This window comes from Triticum dicoccoides, chromosome 3A, assembly GCF_002162155.2.
Source record: "Triticum dicoccoides isolate Atlit2015 ecotype Zavitan chromosome 3A, WEW_v2.0, whole genome shotgun sequence".
Classification (NCBI taxonomy): Eukaryota; Viridiplantae; Streptophyta; class Magnoliopsida; order Poales; family Poaceae; genus Triticum; species Triticum dicoccoides.
In genome coordinates this window covers 279,963,499-279,974,757 of record NC_041384.1, presented here as the reverse complement: position 1 = coordinate 279,974,757, position 11,259 = coordinate 279,963,499, and positions in this window count along the sequence as shown.

Sequence of the window (11,259 nt, the reverse complement as noted above, 5' to 3'; positions counted from 1 at the left end):
TCGCACTGTGGGGTCCACTTGAACTTTTTATCTTTCTTGAGGAGTTTAGTTAGAGGTTTAGCAACCTTGGAGAAATTCTCGACGAAGCGGCGGCAATAGCTCGCTAAGCCAAGGAAGCTCTGAACTTGCTTGACCGTCTCAAGTGGAGTCCAATCAAGGACGGCTTGAACTTGCTCGGGATTTACAACAATACCCTTACCAGAGATTACATGGCTTAGATAGGTCACTTCTGGCAACCAAAATTCACACTTGGAAAATTTGGCATAAAGGCGATGCTCTCGAAGTTTCGTCAATACCAGCCTTAGATGTTCGACATGTTCCTCTTCATTCTTGGAGTAGATGAGTATGTCATCGAGGTATACTACGACGAATTTATCCAAATACTCCATGAAGACCGAGTTCATTAACCAAGAGAAGGTGGCTGGGGCATTGGTTAAACCGAAGGACATAATGGTGTACTCGTATTGGCCGTAACGAGTAACAAAGGCTGTTTTGGGAATGTCCCCATTTCTGATTTTGATTTGATGGTAGCCCAACCTCAAATCCATCTTGGAAAAGACTGAGGATCCAGCGAGCTGGTCATACAGATACTTGATCCTGGGAAGCGGATACTTGTTCTTGATGGTGACCAAGTTGACAGGTCGGTAATGTACAACCATCCAATCCGTTGCATCCTTCTTCTTGACGAAGAGGACGGGGCAAGCCCAAGGAGAGGAACTAGGATGGATGAATCCATTTTTATGGACTCATCGAGTTGGTTCTTAAGCTCGGCTAGTTCTAAGGGTGCCATCTTATAGGGTCTTCTAGAAATTGGAACGGTTCCTGGAACAAGGTCTATCACAAACTCGACATCCCTGTCAGGTGGAACACCTGGCAGTTCTTCTGGAAAGACATCTGGGAAGTCTCGAACTACTGGAATATCTTCAAGGTCTGGAAGGGGGTTGGCATTTAGGGAGTAAAGCTGGCGCTTGGCCACTCGAGTTAAGACATTGACTGTCTGGCCCGATGGGTGAGAAAGTTGAACAGTTCTAGTAGCACAATCAATCTTAGCATAATGAGCTGACATCCAGTCCATACCCAAGATGATGTTTATGTCCGAGGACTTGAGAGCTATTAAGGATGCAAGGAAGACAAGTCTATCGACAAGAATTTCATTCCCATGGCTTACTCTAGAAGTTTGCCATTTGGAACCCGGAGTTTGAATTACCATGGAAGTGGGCATGTCACAGAAAGTCGTGTTATGCAATCGAGCATAGCTCTCGGATATGAATGAATGAGATGCTCCAGTATCAAAAAGAACAGATGCCAGATGGCAATTAACAAGGAGCGTACCAAGGACGACGTTAGGATCCTCATGAGACTCCTCAGCTGAGACATAGTTGACATGGCCATGTGAAGTGGTAACCAGCTTGGCGTAGAATGTCTTTCCTGCTGGCTTACCACGGCCAACGGACTTTCCAGACTGATTGGGGTTGTTGTTCTGGGGACACTCTCGACTATAGTGACCCGGCTCTCCACACTTGAAACATGTCACAACATTGGGGCGTGGAGCAGCATTAGCAGCGGGGCCACCATAGGGCTTGGATGGTGCAAACTGCTGGTTGGGGCGAGGCGCCTCAAAGGATGGCCTCGGAATGAACCTGGGTGGCAGCGCCGTGCTTGGAATCCACACCCGGTGCTTCTGAGAACCAGAGCCGGATGAAGAGCCAAAATCACGAGAGTGCTTGCGTGAAGCGTCATAGTCAGACTGGCCTGTCTCAGGACTGATGGCTTTATTGACCAGCTTCTGAAAGAAGGTGCACTCGTGCAGACAAAGTTCGCGGCGAAGCTCAGGGCTAAGTCCCTTGCGGAACCTTGCCTGCTTCTTAGCATCGGTGGATACCTCTTCAGGAGCATATCGTGCCAGATTCCCAAATTCATGACTATATGCATCCACAGTCAGTCTTCCTTGGGTGAAATTGCAGAACTCTTCCCTCTTGCGATCTATGAGACCTTCTGGGATGTGATGCTCATGGAAAGCCTCAATGAATTCAGCCCAAGTAGTGATTTGGCCGACCGGGCGCATAGCCTCAAAGTTTTCCCACCAAAGGCTAGCAGGGCCTTCGAGGTGATAGGTAGCATAAGTAACCTTATCAGCTTCGGCCACGTTGGCAGAACATAGTTTGTGGGTGATGCTGCAAAGACAGTCATCCACGTCGAGGGGCTCGACGGAATGGTTAAACTTTGGTGGGTACAACTTGATGAAGTCATTGATTGACACCAAGTCATTTTGTTGATGGCGTGCAGTGTTCTGCTCAATCCGCTCCAGCAAGCGGTTAGTCTCACGCTTGTTTCTTTCCGCCTCCAGCATCACTTCGGCCAGAGAAGGCGGGTGAGGCAGATTTTCACCCCTAACTGCGCTGGCTTCCCCCTGCTCCTGGGCAGCAGGGTTGCTGCGGGTGTTGACCATCCTAGGAGAAAACAAGACAACGGTTTAGATAAGGATGGCACAAACTTAGCAAGGAAGTGCAGAATGTAATGGATAACATGGAATGCTAAGATGTTCATTGCACAACATGGTAATATAGAAGCTGCCATATATATACCATTGGTCATACACACCGTACATAGTTTAGTACAAGCCCAGGCTAGAGTACAACTACAGTGAAAGACATTACATCTCATCGAAGGCATTCGAAGCTCCTATACATTATTTTTCTACACCTCCGGAGCGTGATACACACCAAGTCGTATCCCACGGTCACGCAGGACTGTGGAGAATACAACTACTACAATACTAGTGAAACTACTACTAGATCAGATGGCTCCATAGTAATCCTCATAGAAGTCGCCACCAAAGCCTGGAAGTGGAACATGATCATCTGGGAACAGACGGTCCTGCGGAGCCTGTGGACCATAGGGACTCGGATGTGGCCTCGGTCCCATAGGTGGTGGCAGACGGGGACCATGAGGAGCGGTGATGCCTCCTACATCGCGCCACTCCATACAATCTGGCAATCCAGACCGTACAGGGTACAAGTCCCTCATGTCCATGTATCCTGCCTGCACCGCAGGTGCAAACCGAGTCAAAGTGGCCCAATGATCAGCACAAGCGTGGAAAAGCTCCATACATCAGGCCCGATTTTCGCGGTCCTTATCCTCGAGCATCTCGGCAGTGGTGCAGAGTAGTGACTCCTCATGTGTAGAGTCATAGTACAAGGCCTGGTAGTACCCCTGTTGTAACACCCTCGATGCGGCTATATCTCCCACGTGTCGAGGCACGACTTAGAGGCATAACCGCATTGAAAGCAATGTCGCAAGAGAGGTAATCTTCACACAACCCATGTAATACATAAGGGAAAGAGATACATAGTTGGCTTACAGTCGCCACTTCACACCATACATGAACAAAGCATTACAACAACCAAATACAATCAAGGTCCGACTACGGAACCAAAATAAAAGAAGAACCCCAAATGCGACAAAGGTCCCCGATCGACCCCAACTGGGCTCCACTACTGATCAGCTAGAACGAAACGACACAAAGAACAAGATCTTCATCGAGCTCCTCCTGAGCTTGGTTGCGTCATCTGCACGGTCTCATCGGCACCTACAAACTGGTTTTGGAAGTATCTGTGAGCCACAGGGACTCAGCAATCTCGCACCCTCGCGATCAAGACTATTTAAGCTTATGGGTAAGGTAAAGGTATGAGGTGGAGCTACAGCAAGCGACTAGCATATATGGTGGCTAACATACGCAAATGAGAGCGAGAAGAGAAGGCAAAGCACGGTCGGTAAAGTATGATCAAGAAGTGCTCCTAAAACAACCTACGTCAAGCATAACTCCAACACCGTGTTCACTTCCCGGACTCCGCCGGAAAGAGACCATCACGGTAACACACGTGGTTGATGCATTTTAATTAATGTCAACTTCAGGTTTTTTACAACCGGACATTAACAAATTCCCATCTGCCCATAACCACGGGCACGGCTTTCGAAAGTTCAAATCCCTGCAGGGGTGTCTCAACTTAGCCCATCACAAGCTCTCACGGTCAACGAAGGAATAGACCTCCTCCCGAGACATTCCGATCAGACTCAGTATCCCGGTTCTTCAAGACATCCTCGACAATGGTAAAACAAGTCCAGCAAAGCCGCCCGATGCGCCGACATCCTGATGGGAGCTGCACATATCTCGTTCTCAGGGCAACACCGGATGAGACATCCTACGAGTAAAACGAGCCCTCAAGTTTCCCCGAGGTGGCCCCGCAGTCTACTCAGTTCGGACCAACACTTAGACAAGCACTGGCCCGGGGGGGTTAAAATAAGATGACCCTTGGGATGTGCGACTCCCAAGGGAAAAAGGCTAGGTGGAGAATGGTAAAACCAAGGTTGGGCCTTGCTGGAGGAGTTTTATTCAAAGCGAACTGTCAAGGGGTTCCCATTATAACCCAACCGCGTGAGGAACGCAAAATCCGGGAACATAACACCGATATGTCGGAAACTAGGGCGGCAAGAGTGGAACAAAACACCAGGCATAAGGCCGAGCCTTCCACCCTTTACCAAGTATATAGATGCATTAATTAAATAAGATATATTGTGATATCCCAACAAGTATACATGTTCCAACAAGGAACAACATCTCCATGTTCCAACGAGGAACAAACTTCAATCTTCACCTGCAACTAACAACGCTATAAGAGGGGCTGAGCAAAGCGGTAACATAGCCAAACAACGGTTTGCTAGGGCAAGGTGGGTTAGAGGCTTGGTTCAACAATATGGGAGGCATGACAAGCAAGTGGTAGGCATCGTAGCATAGGCATAGCAAAAGAGCGAGCAACTAGCAAGCAAAGATAGAAGTGATTTCGAGGGTATGGTCATCTTGCCTGAAATCCCGCAAGGAAGAAGAACAAGTCCATGAAGAAGACAAACGGAACATAGACGAACGGGTCCTCACAACGCGATGTTATCGGAACCAACCCGAAGAAGCAAACACCGGAAAAGAAGCACACAACATAGTAAACAACCAACACATGAACATGGCATGATATGCGAGATGCGGTATGCGATGCATATGCATGATATGCAAAGGAAAGATGAACCTGGCCTCAACATGGAAATCCAAGTGTGCCACTGGAAAGATGAGATGAAATCGCTTGAAAACGATATAAAGAACGCCGGAATCGGAGTTACGGTTTGGAAATGGCAAGCAATTCAAATATGGCATCGGTCTGCGATATACAACAAGTAGCCATCTAAATGCAACAAGATGAACATGCTACAGCACTCAAACATGGCAACAAAATACATGGCAGGGATCCACTCAAGATGCTTAACAAAAGTCTAGCACTGAGCTACGGCCAATTCATCCATTAACATGTTCAAACAAGCATGGAAAAAATGCATATGGTAAACAGATTTCAGACTTAGTGAAATTAACACTTGTCTGGAATTTCAGATCAGATAGCACTCTTCGGAGCATGAAAACACTATGCTACAGGACCTGAACATGGCAAAGTAAAGCATGGAATGGAGCTACTCAAAGATCTTAACAAAAGTCCCTTAGTGACCTTGAGCCAAAAGGGATCAGAAAATACAATTGCAAGCATGTGAACATGGCAAAAACATAATCAGGTCTCAGACTTAGTGAAAACTGGAGCATGCTGAAACAGATATCAAGAAGGCATGTTTACGAGCTCGATGCACTCACTACAGAGCAAGTCATGATAATCTAAGCATACACCCATCAAGAATACACAAAATGCAAGCTAGACATGGCAAGAACAATAACATGGCATGCACAGATCAGCTACAGCATCCTCGGCAAAATTGCTAACAAGTAGACAATCTGCCTAGATTCACGAAATGACAAAAGTAGAGCTCGATTGACTCAAGCTAGGTTGCTCCATAATTGCAAACAAAGACATGGATGGATAGAGCACCGCAAGATTAACAAAACATCCTTACTGATCATCCTCAAAAGAGGCACGGATCACTAGGAAACAACATGACCATATGGCCATATGAGATAAACAGATCAAGGACTTAGTGGAAATGCCAAGTCCCTGAAATCAGCATTACCAAGTGCCTCACTTTGCAAGCTTGTTCTAGTCACCACACACATCACAAAAATACATGGGTTGCACCTCTGGAAAGATGGAAAAACCCTTAACAAAACATATGTAGAGCTCATGGGCATATCATGCACACAATAATCATGGCAAAAAATGACAAATATCTAAATGGAGCAGCAGATCTGACAATCATCTCAAATAGCTCTCTTCCAACAGCATTTCGGGCATCAATATGAGCCCAAATGAAAATGATGCAATGAGATGAAATGATGTACTCTCTGAGGCGAACATTTTGATATGCTATATGCTCAAATCAGAGTTACAGATGCGGAGTTACGACATGATGAATAAGGGCATATGAAACATGGAAATCTCGGGGACTTAGTGAAATTTATACCTCCGGAAAAGTCAACGGCGGACGGGGATATCCAGGATGGAGCGGGTCGGGACGAGGGGAGGCGTTTGGTTCGCGAACCGGTGGATCTTGTCCCGATCCGCCAGATCCGCCGGAGGTGAAGACGAGGCGGCGACCGGAGGTTGACGCGGCGGCGGCGGCGGAGGTCGCCGGTGAAGTCGGCGGTCGAGCGCGGATCGCGGAGGTAGGGGCGCGGGGCGCCTGCGGCTAGTGGCGGAGGAGGAGGCGGCTCGCCGCTCGGGCGGAGGCGGCGCACCGGTGAAACGGCGGAAGCGGCTGGAGCGGAGCTCATCACCGGTGGAAGGTCGGCGAAGGCGGCGGCGGCGAGGCGCACTGGAGGCAGCGGGAGCGCGCGGACGCTCGAGCGACGGCGCGAGGGAACGGGCCCCGCGGGCCCGAGATGGTCCTGGCGGGCCGCGGCGGCGGGCGGAGGCGAAGTGCCATGTGGCGAAGCCAGATTGGCTGCGGGCAGCGGCATTGAGGACCGGACATGTCCGGCGGCGACGGAGACGCGTCCGGTGGCGCGAGGATGAGGGAGGCTAGGGTTAGACCGCGAATTTGGAAGGGGAGGACATATTTATAGGTAGAGGGAGCTAGGAGAGTCCAAATGAGGTGCGGTTTTCGGCCACGCGATCGTGATCGAGCGACCGAGATGATGGAGGAGGTTTAGGTGGGTTTTGGGCCACTTTGGAAGGGTGTTGGGCTGCAACACGCACGAGGCCTTTTGGGTCCCTCGGTTAACCGTTGGAGTATCAAACGAAGTCCAAATGGCACGAAACTTGACAGACGGTCTACTGGTAGTAAACCAAGGCCGCATGGCAAGTCTCGGTCCAATCCAGAAATGTTTAATCCCCACACATGAAAGAAAGGTAGAAATGACCACAGGAGGAGATAGGAGCGCCGGAATGCAAAACGGACAACGGGGAAAATGCTCGGATGCATGAGAGGAACATGTATGCAAATGAAATGCACATGATTACATGATATGCAATGCATGACACGCAAGCAATGACAAGGCAACAACAACGAATAACTGGACGACACCTGGCACATCGGTCTCTGGGCGTTACACCTGTGCTCCGGGAAGTGAGGCTGGCATGTATCGGAAATCGGTGTTCTGTAGCAAGGCAGTCCTGGCTCGAATGATAGTCATCATTGAATAGGCTGCATCCTGGACAGACATCTCAATAGTGACCCCAAGTCCATAGGTACAGTGAAGGGGCTCAGTGGCTCCAGGATAAGAGGGATATATCCTGACGGTACAGAGGTACTGGCTCTGGTTGAAGTCTCTGAACTGCTCCTCGACGGTATATTCCAGATACCAGCGATAGCCTGACTCAACCATCACTCGAACCAACATGGCCGTGTGGCCGGGCACATCAAGGCACCGGGTCACACGAACCACTTGGTTCTGCGAACGGGTGGCCATCTGAAAGCATAGAATAATGCAAAGGCATTAGAATTTTCTAGTGGAAATCGGACAACATAACGGCTGTAAATGCTTATAAAAAGATTCGAGACATCCACAACAGTTTGCAATACCACTCAACAACATCATATCAAGGTTCTGATTCAACTGGTAACATACTAAAAGTAGTAGAAACTGTACTGAGGCTTATAACAACAATCCTATAAGCTACTACGGATTAGTAACATGTGAACCTGATAGAAGAAGAGAGCCTAGTCCTTAACCCATGTTGAATGAGAAGAGAATGACTCAGATCAGAGGGCATAAGGTAAAGGAGTAAAAGAGCCTTACGTTCCCTCCCACAATCAATTCCCCTACATATAACTAAAGCATTTCTAGACTTGACATCGACCAGTTTGGCTCAACGAACCTACAGGCAGTCCGGCTCTGATGCCAACGCTGTCAGGACCCCGGTTCCATGTCACATCGATCTAGTCGCTAACACCTCATATCACATTGCGGCCTCACGCATGGTATCCCCACGGGTGTCGCCTTACCGTGGCCCGGGACCGTTTGCGCCTTTTGCCTCATGTATATGATAGTGTTGCTAGCATCCATATGACAGAGAACCCGGGCCGACATGGCTAGTCGTGAACCCAAAGCGACACAGACCTATGGAGACAGGCATACATTAATCACATCGAGCATGTCGATCATCAGCGAGTGAATCTGGGCTGTAGCACTGGGCTAACAAGACTCCGGGGAACCCGGGCTGCAGCAGGCTAGGCAGGAATCCAGAAGTCACCGCGTGACATTTCCCCAAAGGGACAGACATAGGAACGAAGTGAAACACATGCCGACCAGTCAAGTGTCCTGAGCAGTAGTGCTGGGCTAACAGGACTCCGGTGAACCGGGCTGTAGCGGACTACTATGGCTCAAGGAGCACCAGACTACATTTCCCCATAAGAGAGGCTGCCAAGAATAAACAACTAGATTGTCGGATCCCACACATACCAAGCATTTCAATCATACACACAATATGCTCGATATGTGTAGATACAACATGGCATCACAACAAAACTCTACAACTCAAGTACTTTATTTAAAGGCTCCAGAGAGCCATACATAACATGTTCATACAGGTAGGGGTCACATGACCCGACACTCAAGTCATACAAGCATACAAGCACATGCGGAAGCAAATAGTCTGAGTACAGACACTAGAAAGCAAGAAGGCTTCTCGAAGCCTGTCTATCTACATAGGGCCCTCCATGGCCAGGATCACCACCTGGGAGGCAAGTCACTCATCGACATCGAGATCTACATAAAACCCATCGGAGGGGGCGGTGTTGTCGTCTGAAAACAGTAATTAAGCAAACATGAGTACAAAGGTACTCAGCAAGTCTTACATCAGAACCTACTATACATGCTCATTCTCAAGAAGGTGGTGGAGTTATTGCAGCAAGCCAGCTTTGACTCTTGGCTAAGCTATCCTATGAGACTCCACTAGTAAAATAGTTTTCGCACACGAGTCCACTAATCACCGACACAATACTCCACCGGGGATCCTCCCTCGTCATCCTACGAGAGAGCCATCCTCGGTACTCACACTTATCTTGAGTCTTTTAGTAGTAACCATTAACTTGTCTATGAACGGTATAGGCAACCAAGTAGTCCTTTACCGCGGACGTGGCTATTCGAATAGATGATGTTAACCCTGCAGGGGTGTACTTCTTCATACACGCTCTCACCACTTACCGTCGTTTACACGACATGTACTCGACAACCTTCAAGCGGAAGCCCAACGAGGGTGTCGGCCACGGCCTACCTAAACACTCAAGTCTCTAGTCCAGGTTTATCGCCTATCCAGGTTCCATCCGCAGGGAGTCCGGCCGAGGTTTCCACATACGGCCCCGAACGATATGAACAATGTTCCCGAGACACCAAACGGATGACTCAGTACACCGTGCCATAGTGTATCTACCGCAACATAGCCCACCCCTAGGGTCAGCGCTACGCACGGCCGCCAACACATAACCTACAAACACCAGAAACTAATTGCAACTCCTGGACAGAGTACTAGGGTGATTAAGAAGCCGAGAGGGTCCATTGGTTTTGGGCCCAATGTATGGTAGTAACTGAATCTTAAATCACACATATAGATCTCAGTTCTTAGGGACGGCCTCAATGAAACAACCCACCATGTACTCCTACATGGCCTCTCATCGATACCTTTACCAAATCATGTTCAACATATCCCTCACATTACCGACATAATCATTTCACTCTAGCCCATCACCCAGATGAACCAGACCTAACACAACTCTAAGCATAGCAGGCATAGCAAGGTAGGAAACACAAACATGGCTCAATCAACTCCTACACATGCTAGTGGGTTTCATCTAGTTACTATGGCAATGATAGGTCATGCAGAGGATAAGGGTTCAACTGCCGTAGCACACAGCAGTTTGAAACGATGTTGTCTTAATGCAGTAAATGAGAGCAGAGGCGAGAACATGGGATTGTATCGATATGATCAATGGGGCTGCTTGCCTGATGGAGTGGTAGTAGGGTACTTCCCTTCAGTTGGATACTCGGAGATATCCTCGAAGGCAGAACCTACCACGAAGGACACACAGAACATAATCAACACATGACAATATGCAACAATATGATGCATGCTATGACATGGCAAAATGATGTGTCCTGCCTAATTCAATGTGAAACAAGTTGAAATGGGTCCATTTGAACCAAAGATTCAAATGGAAGTTAAAGTTCTTATGCATAATAAGTGTGTTAGCTTGTTTCACCTAAACAGCAAGGTTAAGGTGGTTTTTCATGCATGAAACCATTACAAATGGATAGATTGAATTTTTTTGATCATTTTTCATATATAATTTGTTTGATTTGGAGCTATGGTTGATTTTCTATGATTTTTAGAAGTTTTGGCTATTTTCTGGAATTTCCTAGATAAAAATAATTCCAGAAAATTAATAATTGCATCAGCACTACGTTACACTAACGTCAGCGAGTCAAAGGCGCCAGGGCTAGTCAAACCTGACTGGTGGGCCCTGTTTGTCAGTGTCTCAGCTAACTAACAGAGTTAAGTTAGTACTAATTAACTGTCAGTGGGGCCTGGGCTCACATGTCAGTGACCTAAACTAACTAAAATTAGTTAACACTAATCCTAAACTAATTAACAGGCCGGCCCCACCTGTCATAGGCTCGAGGGGGGGGGGTCAACCTGGGCCCACACGGGTCAGGCGTGGTCAACTCGCCGGTCAACGGGTCAAAGCCTGCCGGCGTTTAGCCGCCGGCGAGGCCAGACGCGGTGGCGCGCTGTGGGATTTGCCCACAGGGCATCATTTGCTGCGCGGAGAGCAGCT